The sequence below is a fragment of the Nanorana parkeri genome, unplaced genomic scaffold (genome assembly GCF_000935625.1).
Source record: "Nanorana parkeri isolate BGI_ZX_2015 unplaced genomic scaffold, ASM93562v1 scaffold2187, whole genome shotgun sequence".
Taxonomy (NCBI): Eukaryota; Metazoa; Chordata; class Amphibia; order Anura; family Dicroglossidae; genus Nanorana; species Nanorana parkeri.
The window spans coordinates 98,696-108,117 of record NW_017308455.1 but is presented as its reverse complement, the minus strand read 5'-3'; the positions used below and the strand labels follow the sequence as shown (position 1 = coordinate 108,117).

Below are 9,422 nucleotides of genomic sequence, written 5' to 3'. Positions count from 1 at the left end.
CATCAAAAATGCATCAAAAACGCATGCAAGTGCCTGAAAGCCCATGTTAAACTTAAAACAGTGTTTTTTTTTTTACAAAAAACCCCCCCCCCCCCCCCGATGTATCCCATCCCTCCGGACCGTCTAGGAAAACTCATTGCGGAGCTTTGACGTTCTCACCACTTGGGTACCAATCCGAAGACCTGGAGCCATTCCACCAAAATCTGTTAAAAACTTGTTCAAAGTTCCTCTATGCCGAAAAGTCAACTGCGCTAAGTTGAGAGTCAAGTTGACTTCCGGTATACATTCCCCCACCCAAGGGAAACAATGTCCTCCTTTATTTCCCACCCTCCCCTCCCCTTCCCGGTATTAGAGAGTCACATTACAATTTAGCCTGTGATAAGGGAAGGCAAAACCCGCTTGAAGAAGGTCAGAAGGAGGTCAGCTGTAGGTCAAATGCTGGTCAGAAGGTAAAATGCTGGTCAGAAGGAGGTCAAATGCTGGTTAGGAGGTCAACTGTAGGCCAAATGCTGGGCAGAAGGAAGACAACTGTAGGTCAAATGCTGGTCAGAAGGAGGTCAACGGCAAGTCAAATGCTGGTCAAAAGGAGGTCAACTCTAGGTCAAATACTGGTTAGAAGGAAGTCAGCTGCACATCAAATGCTGGTCAGTAGGAGGTCAATTGAAAATCAAATGCTGGTTAGGAGCACAACTGTAGGTCAAATGGTGGTCAGAAGGAGTTCAACTGTAGGTCAAATGCTGGTCAGGAGGACAACTGTAGGTCAAATGCTGGTCAGGAGGACAACTGTAGGTCAAATGCTGGTCAGGAGGACAACTGTAGGTCAAATGCTGGTCAGAAGGTCGACTGTTCATCAGGTAAGAAGAAGAGAAGAAACCGAGAAAAGGTACTTCAAAAATTTTATTACATCCTCTATACAAATATCAGATGTTTCCAAACATACAACTCCAAAATCCTAAACGTACAGAAAGTAAATTTAACAATTTATCATTTTCCAAGAAAAAAGACCACAAACAAGAACTTCAATAGATGTCATATAAATATGAAGGACCAGAGAGACTCGATGAAAGGTCACGGGAGGGTAGAAGGACCTCTAACTTATGGTTCTCCTAATCCCCATTCTTCCTTCCTCCGCCCCCTTTTTCCTTTATTTAAAGGTTTTTACAGCATTTTGTAACAAATCATAGAAGGCGTCCACAAGGTTTAGGAGTGTGTCTATGGGAATGTTGGACCATTTGTGAGGTCAGGTACTGATGTTGGAGGAGAAGGCCGGGCTCGCAGTCTCCGCTCTAATTCATCCCAAAGGTGTTCTATGGGGTTGAGGTCAGGACTCTGTGCGGCCAGTCACGTTCCTCCCCCCTCCATGTCTTTATGGACCTTGCTTTGTTGGAAGCAAGGTCCATAAAGGAAGGGGCCATCCCCAAACTCCTCCCACAAAGTTGGGAGCATGAAATTGTCCAAAATGTCTTGGTGTCCTGAGGCCTTAAGAGTTCCCTTCACTGGAACTAAGGGGCGGACCCCAACCCCTGAAAAACAACCCCCCCCCCCAAACTTTACACTGGGCACAATGCAGTCAGGCAAGTACCGTTCCCCTGGCAACCGCCAGATCCAGACACGCCCATCGGATTGCCAGACAGAGGAGCGTGATTGGTCACTCCAGAGAACACGTCTCCACTTCTCTAGAGTCCAGTGGCGGCGCGCTTTACACCACGGCATCCCACGCTTTGCATTGCACTTGGTGATGTGAACGTGGAATATTTAGTAGCAAGGAAATTTGACGGAAGACAGAATCCAATGATTTGGAGGGGTGTCCCAATATGTTTGGCAATATAGTGTGTACCCTCCCCGGGCAGTAGGCCTGAGGAGCATGAACTGGACCTCTCTCTCTGGAGATATACCCTCCCCGGGCAGTAGGCCTGAGGAGCATGAACTGGACCTCTCTCTCTGGAGATATACCCTCCCCGGGCAGTAGGCCTGAGGAGCATGAACTGGACCTCTCTCTCTGGAGATATACCCTCCCCGGGCAGTAGGCCTGAGGAGCATGAACTGGACCTCTCTCTCTGGAGATATACCCTCCCCGGGCAGTAGGCCTGAGGAGCATGAACTGGACCTCTCTCTCTGGAGATATACCCTCCCCGGGCAGTAGGCCTGAGGAGCATGAACTGGACCTCTCTCTCTGGAGATATACCCTCCCCGGGCAGTAGGCCTGAGGAGCATGAACTGGACCTCTCTCTCTGGAGATATACCCTCCCCGGGCAGTAGGCCTGAGGAGCATGAACTGGACCTCTCTCTCTGGAGATATACCCTCCCCGGGCAGTAGGCCTGAGGAGCATGAACTGGACCTCTCTCTCTGGAGATATACCCTCCCCGGGCAGTAGGCCTGAGGAGCATGAACTGGACCTCTCTCTCTGGAGATATACCCTCCCCGGGCAGTAGGCCTGAGAAGCATGAACTGGACCTTTCTCTGTCTGGAGATATTCCCTCCCTGGGCAGTAGGCCTGAGAAGCATGAACTGGACTTCTCTCTCCGGAGATAAACCCTCACCGGGCAGTAGGCCTGAGGAGCATTAACTGGACCTCTCTCTCTGGAGATATACCCTCCTCGGGCAGTAGGCCTGAGAAGCATGAACTGGACCTCTCTCTCTGGAGATATACCCTCACCGGGCAGTAGGCCTGAGGAGCATTAACTGGACCTCTCTCTCTGGATATATACCTTCCCCGGGGCAGTAGGCCTGAGAAGCATTAACTGGACCTCTCTCTCTCCGGAGATATACCCTCCCCGGGCAGTAGGCCTGAGGAGCATGAACTGGACCTTTCTCTCTCTGGAGATATATCTGGACTCATGGAACCACTATAATCTTCAACATGAAGAGGGCAATGGTGACCAGTGGCAGTCCAACCCATAACACCAAGGCAATGAGTACTTATGGGAGGCCAATGCATTTAGTAAGTACGTTTCTCGAAAGCAACAATATTGCTTTTTCAACATCTCGGCATCTTCAGAGGTGGGGGGAGTAATGGGGACCCATCTAAGAATTACCATTTTGCAAATAGCGATCTCGAAAGGGAAGTAGCAGTATGCGTGTCTAGGTTAGATGGGTCAAAGGAACCCAGGATACAATAATGGAGTGTTGTTCATTGAGTTGACCGTAACTTCCTGTCTCGAGACACCAAAGGAAGTGATAGGATATTCAAAGTAAGGAAAATTCTTTGGTAGTTGTCACTGGAAAAAGGGTCCCATTTGGAGGATTTTCTGTCTCCATACTTACATACTCCAACATTATGACCCCAGATCCCAACACATTAACCACAGATCACATTTGATCCATTCATGACTATTTTGCAGGTTGATCCCGGTCAAACCCCCACATTGTGCGGATCATGTATCACACCCACTTTACAGGTTGGCCCAACATGTGCAATAACTTACATACTCCATTATTATGTTTAGGGATACTAGGACACTGTTCGCATTTGGTCCAATCATGCCTACTTTGCAGGTTGATCCCGTCCAAACCCCCAATTTGTTGGGACCGCCCATTACATCCACTTTACAGGTTGGCTCCACATGAGCAGTAACTCAGATAAGGTAGATACTGTGACCCAGGACACAGCATCGGTGGGACAGAGGGTCTCCAAGATGCGAGACTGCCCTGACAGGTTGGCATCTACACTGTTCTGGTGACAACAGTGACCAAGACAGATAAAAAGGATGATTTGCCTGGCTAGCTTGGTTTGACATATAAACCTTTCCCACACATGGGAAATGTACCCATCATTGTTCCAGTGTGAGATCTCTGCTGCCTGGCTAGCTAGGATTGACACATAAGCTATTCCTGCACGAGGGAAATTATAAGATTATTGTTCCTTTGTGAGATCTCTGATGTCTGGCTAGCTGGGACTGACATGCAAAACTTTTCCCACACTCAGGACACGAATATGGCTTTTCGCCTGTGTGGGATCTCTCATGAACAGCAAGGTCAGATTTCTGTGAAAAACATTTCCCGCACTCCAGACAGGAATATGGCCTCTCCCCGGTGTGAGATCTTTGATGTCTTATAAGATGCGATTTCTGTACAAAACATTTTCCACACTCAGGACATAAATACGGCTTTTCTCCCGTGTGCGATCTCTGATGTACAGCGAGGTCTGATCTATGGGAAAAACTTTTCCCACACTCGGAACATGAATGTGGTTTCTTCCCAGTGTGAGATCTTTGATGAGTGACGAGATGTGATCGATGTACAAAATATTTCCCGCACTCCAGACACAGGTATGGCTTTTCCCCTGTGTGAGTCCTTAGATGAGCGGTGAGGTAAGACTTTTGCACAAAACTTTTCCCGCACTCGGAACATGAATATTGTTTTTCCCCGGTGTGATACTTTTGATGCACCGTAAGTGCAGATTTATGTTTAAATGTTTTCCCGCACTCAGAACACAAATAGGGCTTCTCGCGCATGTGAGACCTCTGATGTCTGGCAAGATGTGATTTCTTAAGGAAACATTTCCCACACTCGGAACACATATGCGACTTCTCTCCCACGTGAATTTTCTCATGTCCCAGAAGGACACTTCTCAGAGAAAAGTTCTTCCCGCACTCAGAGCAGGAATATGGCTTCTGCCCCGTGTGGACTCTGTGATGTATAGCCAACTGCGACTTGAACAAGTAGCTCTTCCCACACGCGGCGCAAGAGTGCGGCTTCTCGCCCGTATGAGACCTCTGGTGTCGGACGAGATGCGACTTCTTGACGTAACTCCTTCCGCACTCGGAGCAGGAAAAAGGTTTCTGTCCCGTGTGGACTCTTTCGTGTTCCTCTAGTTGAGATCGAAACAGAAAACTCTTCCCGCACATGGAGCAGGAATGGGGCTTGTCGGTCCTGTGAGATCTTTTATGCGTTTGAAGGCTCGATTTAAAATTAAAGGATCTCCCGCACTCGGCGCAGGAGAATATCTTCTCCCTCTGGACTCCAGGGTGAGATTTCTGGGGATTGGAGGGATCTGGTGATCCAACCACACCGAGGAGTCCGGGATGACCAACGGAGGTGAAAGGGTCTTCTCCAGGAGGACCTTGTGAGACGTCCTCGTCTTCCGTTTTACATTCGAGAGCTAAGGTCAGGTGATCCACGGGGGTTGTCATGGTGATGTGTTCATGTTCTTAAAAACAAATTAAAAGATTGTTACATATCAGTCCTTCCACTGGCTTCCATCCCCCGCCGCTCCCTGCCAATCCCTCCACTGGCTTCCATCCTCCGCCGCTCCCTGCCAATCCCTCCACTGGCTTCCATCCTCTGCCGCTCCCTGCCGATCCCTCCACTGGCTTCCCGAAAATAAGATTCTGTTACCACCCCCACCTGACTGAATACATTGTTTCTATGTGTGTATCAGATGATGGGGGATGTAGGCGGAGCCTCCGTACTGCTCTTACCCGGTGATGTGAGGGGCGGGGCATTCTCCATCACCACGTCCTTGTAGAGATCCCGGTGTCCTCCTAAATTTTCCATGTTCTGCACCATGCAGTCATCCTCATCCTCCTCTTCTTTAACAATAATTTTACAGTAACTCAGATATTCGCTCTGAATAGATCATGAAAACATTAGTGGTTACAATGTACATAACATACAATCATCATTCTACTACTTGTTAATGTTAATAAAGGTTCTACCTGATCACGGTGGGGGATGGTGAGATCTTCCTGGGTGGGGTCCCGGGAATACAGGGGGCGGGGACATCTCTCATGGTGGGGGACGGTGAGATCCTCCTGGGTGGAGTCCCGGGAATACAGGGGGCGGGGACATCTCTCTGGTGGGTTCCTCTTACTGGATCCATCTGTAGGAAACACACACACTGACTGATACATTGTTTCTATGTGTGTATCAGATGATGGGGGATGTAGGCGGAGCCTCCGTACTGCTCTCTCCTCTTACCCGGTGATGTGAGGGGCGGGGCATTCTCCATCACCACGTCCTTGTAGAGATCCCGGTGTCCTTCTAGATACTCCCACTCCTCCATGGAGAGATAGACAGAGACATCCTGACACCTTATAGGAACCTGACACACACAATGATACCGTCACCACCCAGACACGCCCCTTGTCTGTTCCTGGATCATGTCCCAGAATTCCCGGCACCGCTCACCTCTCCCGTCACCACCCAGACACATCCCTCGTCTGTTCCTGGATCATGTCCCAGAATTCCCGGCACCGCTCACCTCTCCCGTCACCACCCAGACACGCCCCTTGTCTGTTCCTGGATCATGTCCCAGAATTCCCGGCACCGCTCACCTCTCCCGTCAGCAGCTCCATCATCTTCTTGGTGACTTCTAGAATCTTCTCCATGTTGGGTCTCTCGGGTTTTAGGGAGTCACATGGAGGCACTGTGATGGTCACCTGGTTGAAAAAATTCACAATGAAAGACCAACACTATAATGTGACCTCCCGGAATCCTCCTCACCTCTCCGGTCAGGTCATGTGACCTCCCAGAATCCTCCTCACCTCTCCGGTCAGGTCATGTGACCTCCCAGAATCCTCCTCACCTCTCCGGTCAGCAGGTAGATGATCTCCAGGGTGAGGTTCAGTATCTTCTCGGTCAGGTGACTCCGGTCCTCCTCCTCCATGATGTGATTGTGTGATCTATACAAGACGCTCCTCTCTGTCGATCCCTACAGTCTGCTGAAAACACCAATCAATAGGGGACTAATAACAGTGCCATACTTCTATATGAAGAACCTAAAAAAGTAAGGAGTCCGGACGTTTATTTATATGGTAGCAGTGGTGGGGTTTGTGTATGTAAATATAATATCTTATTACCTCCTCTGCTGCCAGTTCCAGCAATGTCTCCTCTCTACTTCCTCCCAACTCTCCTCTTGCCTGGAACTTCCTATTTATATGTGTCATCACTTCCTGTCTGTAGATACCATAGAGACTTTCAACCCAGTATGGGCAAGATCACCACCTTATGGAGCCCAGAGGAACTGCAGCCACTTCCACAGCCTTGTTTTGTGTTCTCTCGCGATGTCACATTAGTATATTATGTCTTCATGAATAAAATGACAGAGAAAGTCTAGACACCAGAAAATGTTTTATATCAAAGATGTTCCACATTTTCAGATGTTTGGAGGACCACAACAACTGGGATTTGATGTTGGCTAGTTCTGCGTACCGGGGACATTGTTAAGTGGTGCACACCCTTATGAGGGGCTCCCTTACATCTTTGTGGTTTCCTTTCTACAGCCACCGTTGAGTTCCAATGTTCTGAAGTAAAGGTCTACGTATATGGCCTACTATCCGTGTAGGTATCTCACCTAGCTTCAGATGTTCTGCTCTGTGGTCACCGACTCACGGGAAACGAGAGGAGTCTCTTTGGAGGCTTTTTGACATTTTTGAGGCTGATCATGACAACTTCACCTTTCCTGTGAATCTCACGTGGATGAGGAGGTCTATGTTCTGCTAATTATCACCTCATCTGTGTGGAGGAACTTCTGGTGACAAATCATCTTTTCCTACTGATTTCCAGAAGAGAGGAATCTGGCCTCCTACTTACACTCCTTATTACCTCCTCTGCTGCCAGTTCCGGCAATGTCTCCTCTCCACTTCCTCCTGACTCACCTCTCACTCGGCACTTACTATTTATACGTGACACCACTTCCTGTTACCAGATATCACAGACTTCCTGTCTTGGCATAAGTCACATCACCACCTGATGGAGCTCAGAGGAACTGCAGCCCACAAAAAAATGGTGACAATTTAAAATGAATTGTGTATTTAAACTAAATGGGTAGTAGCACCTAGTAGAGGTCCCAGGATGCACTGCCTTCGGGGGCCTAATGTACGGAATAGATACAATTACTTCTCATGAGTACTTTCAACCCAAAAACTGAATGACATTTTAAAGTGCTTGTTTACACATGCCGTTATGGATTAACTCTGAAATGTTTATAAAATAATATATGTGAATAATGGCCTGGACTTGATGGCTTACACCCACGGGTTCTCAGAGAGCTGAGAGGGCTTACACCCACAGGTTCTTAGAGAGCCGAGATGGCTTACACCCACGGGTTCTTAGAGAGCCGAGATGGCTTATACCCACGGGTTCTTAGAGAGCCCAGATGGCTTACACCACGGGTTCTTAGAGAGCTGAGAGGGCTTACACCCACAGGTTCTTAGAGAGCCGAGATGGCTTACACCACGGGTTCTTAGAGAGCTGAGATGGCTTACACCCACGGGTTCTCAGAGAGCTGAGAGGGCTTACACCCATGGGTTCTTAGAGAGCTGAGATGGCTTACACCCACGGGTTCTTAGAGAGCCGAGATGGCTTACACCCATGGGTTCTTAGAGAGCCGAGATGGCTTACAGCCACGGGTTCTTAGGGAGACAAGATGGCTTACACCCACGGGTTCTTAGAGAGCTGAGTTAAGCTACATCATTCTTTTTAACTTAAAGAAGACTCTGTAAGGACAGGCAAGGGTACCAGACTAAAAAGTGACTTGAGGTTTCAATTGGTAACTCTAGATGTGTGACATTATAATCTCATGAGTATATTCAACCCTCTTAAAAACCAAATGGCATTTTATTCCCTTTGAGAGGATCACTTCAACTCGGAAAATGACAACTCTTCCCAATGGGTGCCTTCGATACACCCTTTTCTGAGGGATGCTTAACCTCACTACTTGATGCAGGACCAGACCACAAGGAGGCCTTTAAGCTCCCCTGACAGCAATCAGGTGCAACCAGACCCCTTCCAAGGTCTTGGTGGAGACAGAGATCTTCTGTAGAGGCAGAATCCCTTTGGGGATCCAGCAACCTCTGCAACTGGGAGTCCAAATCTATCTCAATAACTCTTCAAATACAGTTTTTTAAATGTATTATATCAACGCAAAATCACAATAGAAATCTCCCGGTACTTTTCTTCTGTATTTTCCCACTTGGGAGGTCTTCTTCTGTAGGAGATAACGCATGGAAACAGGTCACTATTGTCAATAGTAGTAGAGTTTCTCTTCTCCACATACACTATATTGCCAAAAGTATTGGGCCCCTCCCCCTCCAGATCATTGGGTTCAGGTGTTCCGTGACATTTCACGGCTACTAAATATTCCGCCGCTGTCACCTGTTACTGGGATTATAACAAAGTGGAAGCAACCGGGAACAACAGCAACTCAGCCAGGAAGTGGTCGGCCACGTCACATGACAGAGCGGGGTCAGCGCATGCTGAAGCGCACAGTGCGCAGAAGTCGCCGACTGTCTGCCGAGTCAATAGCTACAGACCTCCAAACTCCATGCGGCCATCAGATTGGCACAACAACAGTGCGTAGAGAGCTTCATGGAATGGGTTTCCATGGCCGAGCAGCTGCATCCAAGCCGCACATCACCAAGTGCAATGCAAAGCGTGGGATGCCGCGGTGTAACGCGCGCCGCCACTGGACTCTAGAGAA

The 9,422-nt window shown here is 48.5% G+C and overlaps 1 protein-coding gene and 2 long non-coding RNA genes across 4 annotated transcripts in view; 2 read left to right on the top strand and 1 right to left on the bottom strand.

Moving 5' to 3' along the window:
- The window catches only part of LOC108800981 (oocyte zinc finger protein XlCOF6-like), a 92,530-nt gene that overhangs the window by 53,867 nt on the left and 29,241 nt on the right, over positions 1-9,422 (top strand). The window lies entirely within an intron of this gene.
- The window catches only part of LOC108800982, a 13,678-nt gene continuing 10,276 nt past the window's right edge, over positions 6,021-9,422 (bottom strand). The window contains exons 2-4 of one of the 2 annotated variants that reach the window (XR_001942128.1): positions 7,627-7,639; positions 6,277-6,381; positions 6,021-6,044 (exon numbers count right to left, since the gene is read on the bottom strand). This is a non-coding gene — a long non-coding RNA (uncharacterized LOC108800982). Of the gene's footprint in view, positions 6,045-6,276; positions 6,382-6,527; positions 6,558-7,626; positions 7,640-9,422 lie in introns of those variants that run through there. The other variant, XR_001942129.1, reaches the window with a different exon arrangement.
- LOC108800983 overlaps positions 6,301-9,422 on the top strand; it is a 14,515-nt gene continuing 11,393 nt past the window's right edge. The window contains exons 1-2 of the long non-coding RNA XR_001942130.1: positions 6,301-6,384; positions 9,038-9,045. This is a non-coding gene — a long non-coding RNA (uncharacterized LOC108800983). The remainder of the gene's footprint in view (positions 6,385-9,037; positions 9,046-9,422) is intronic.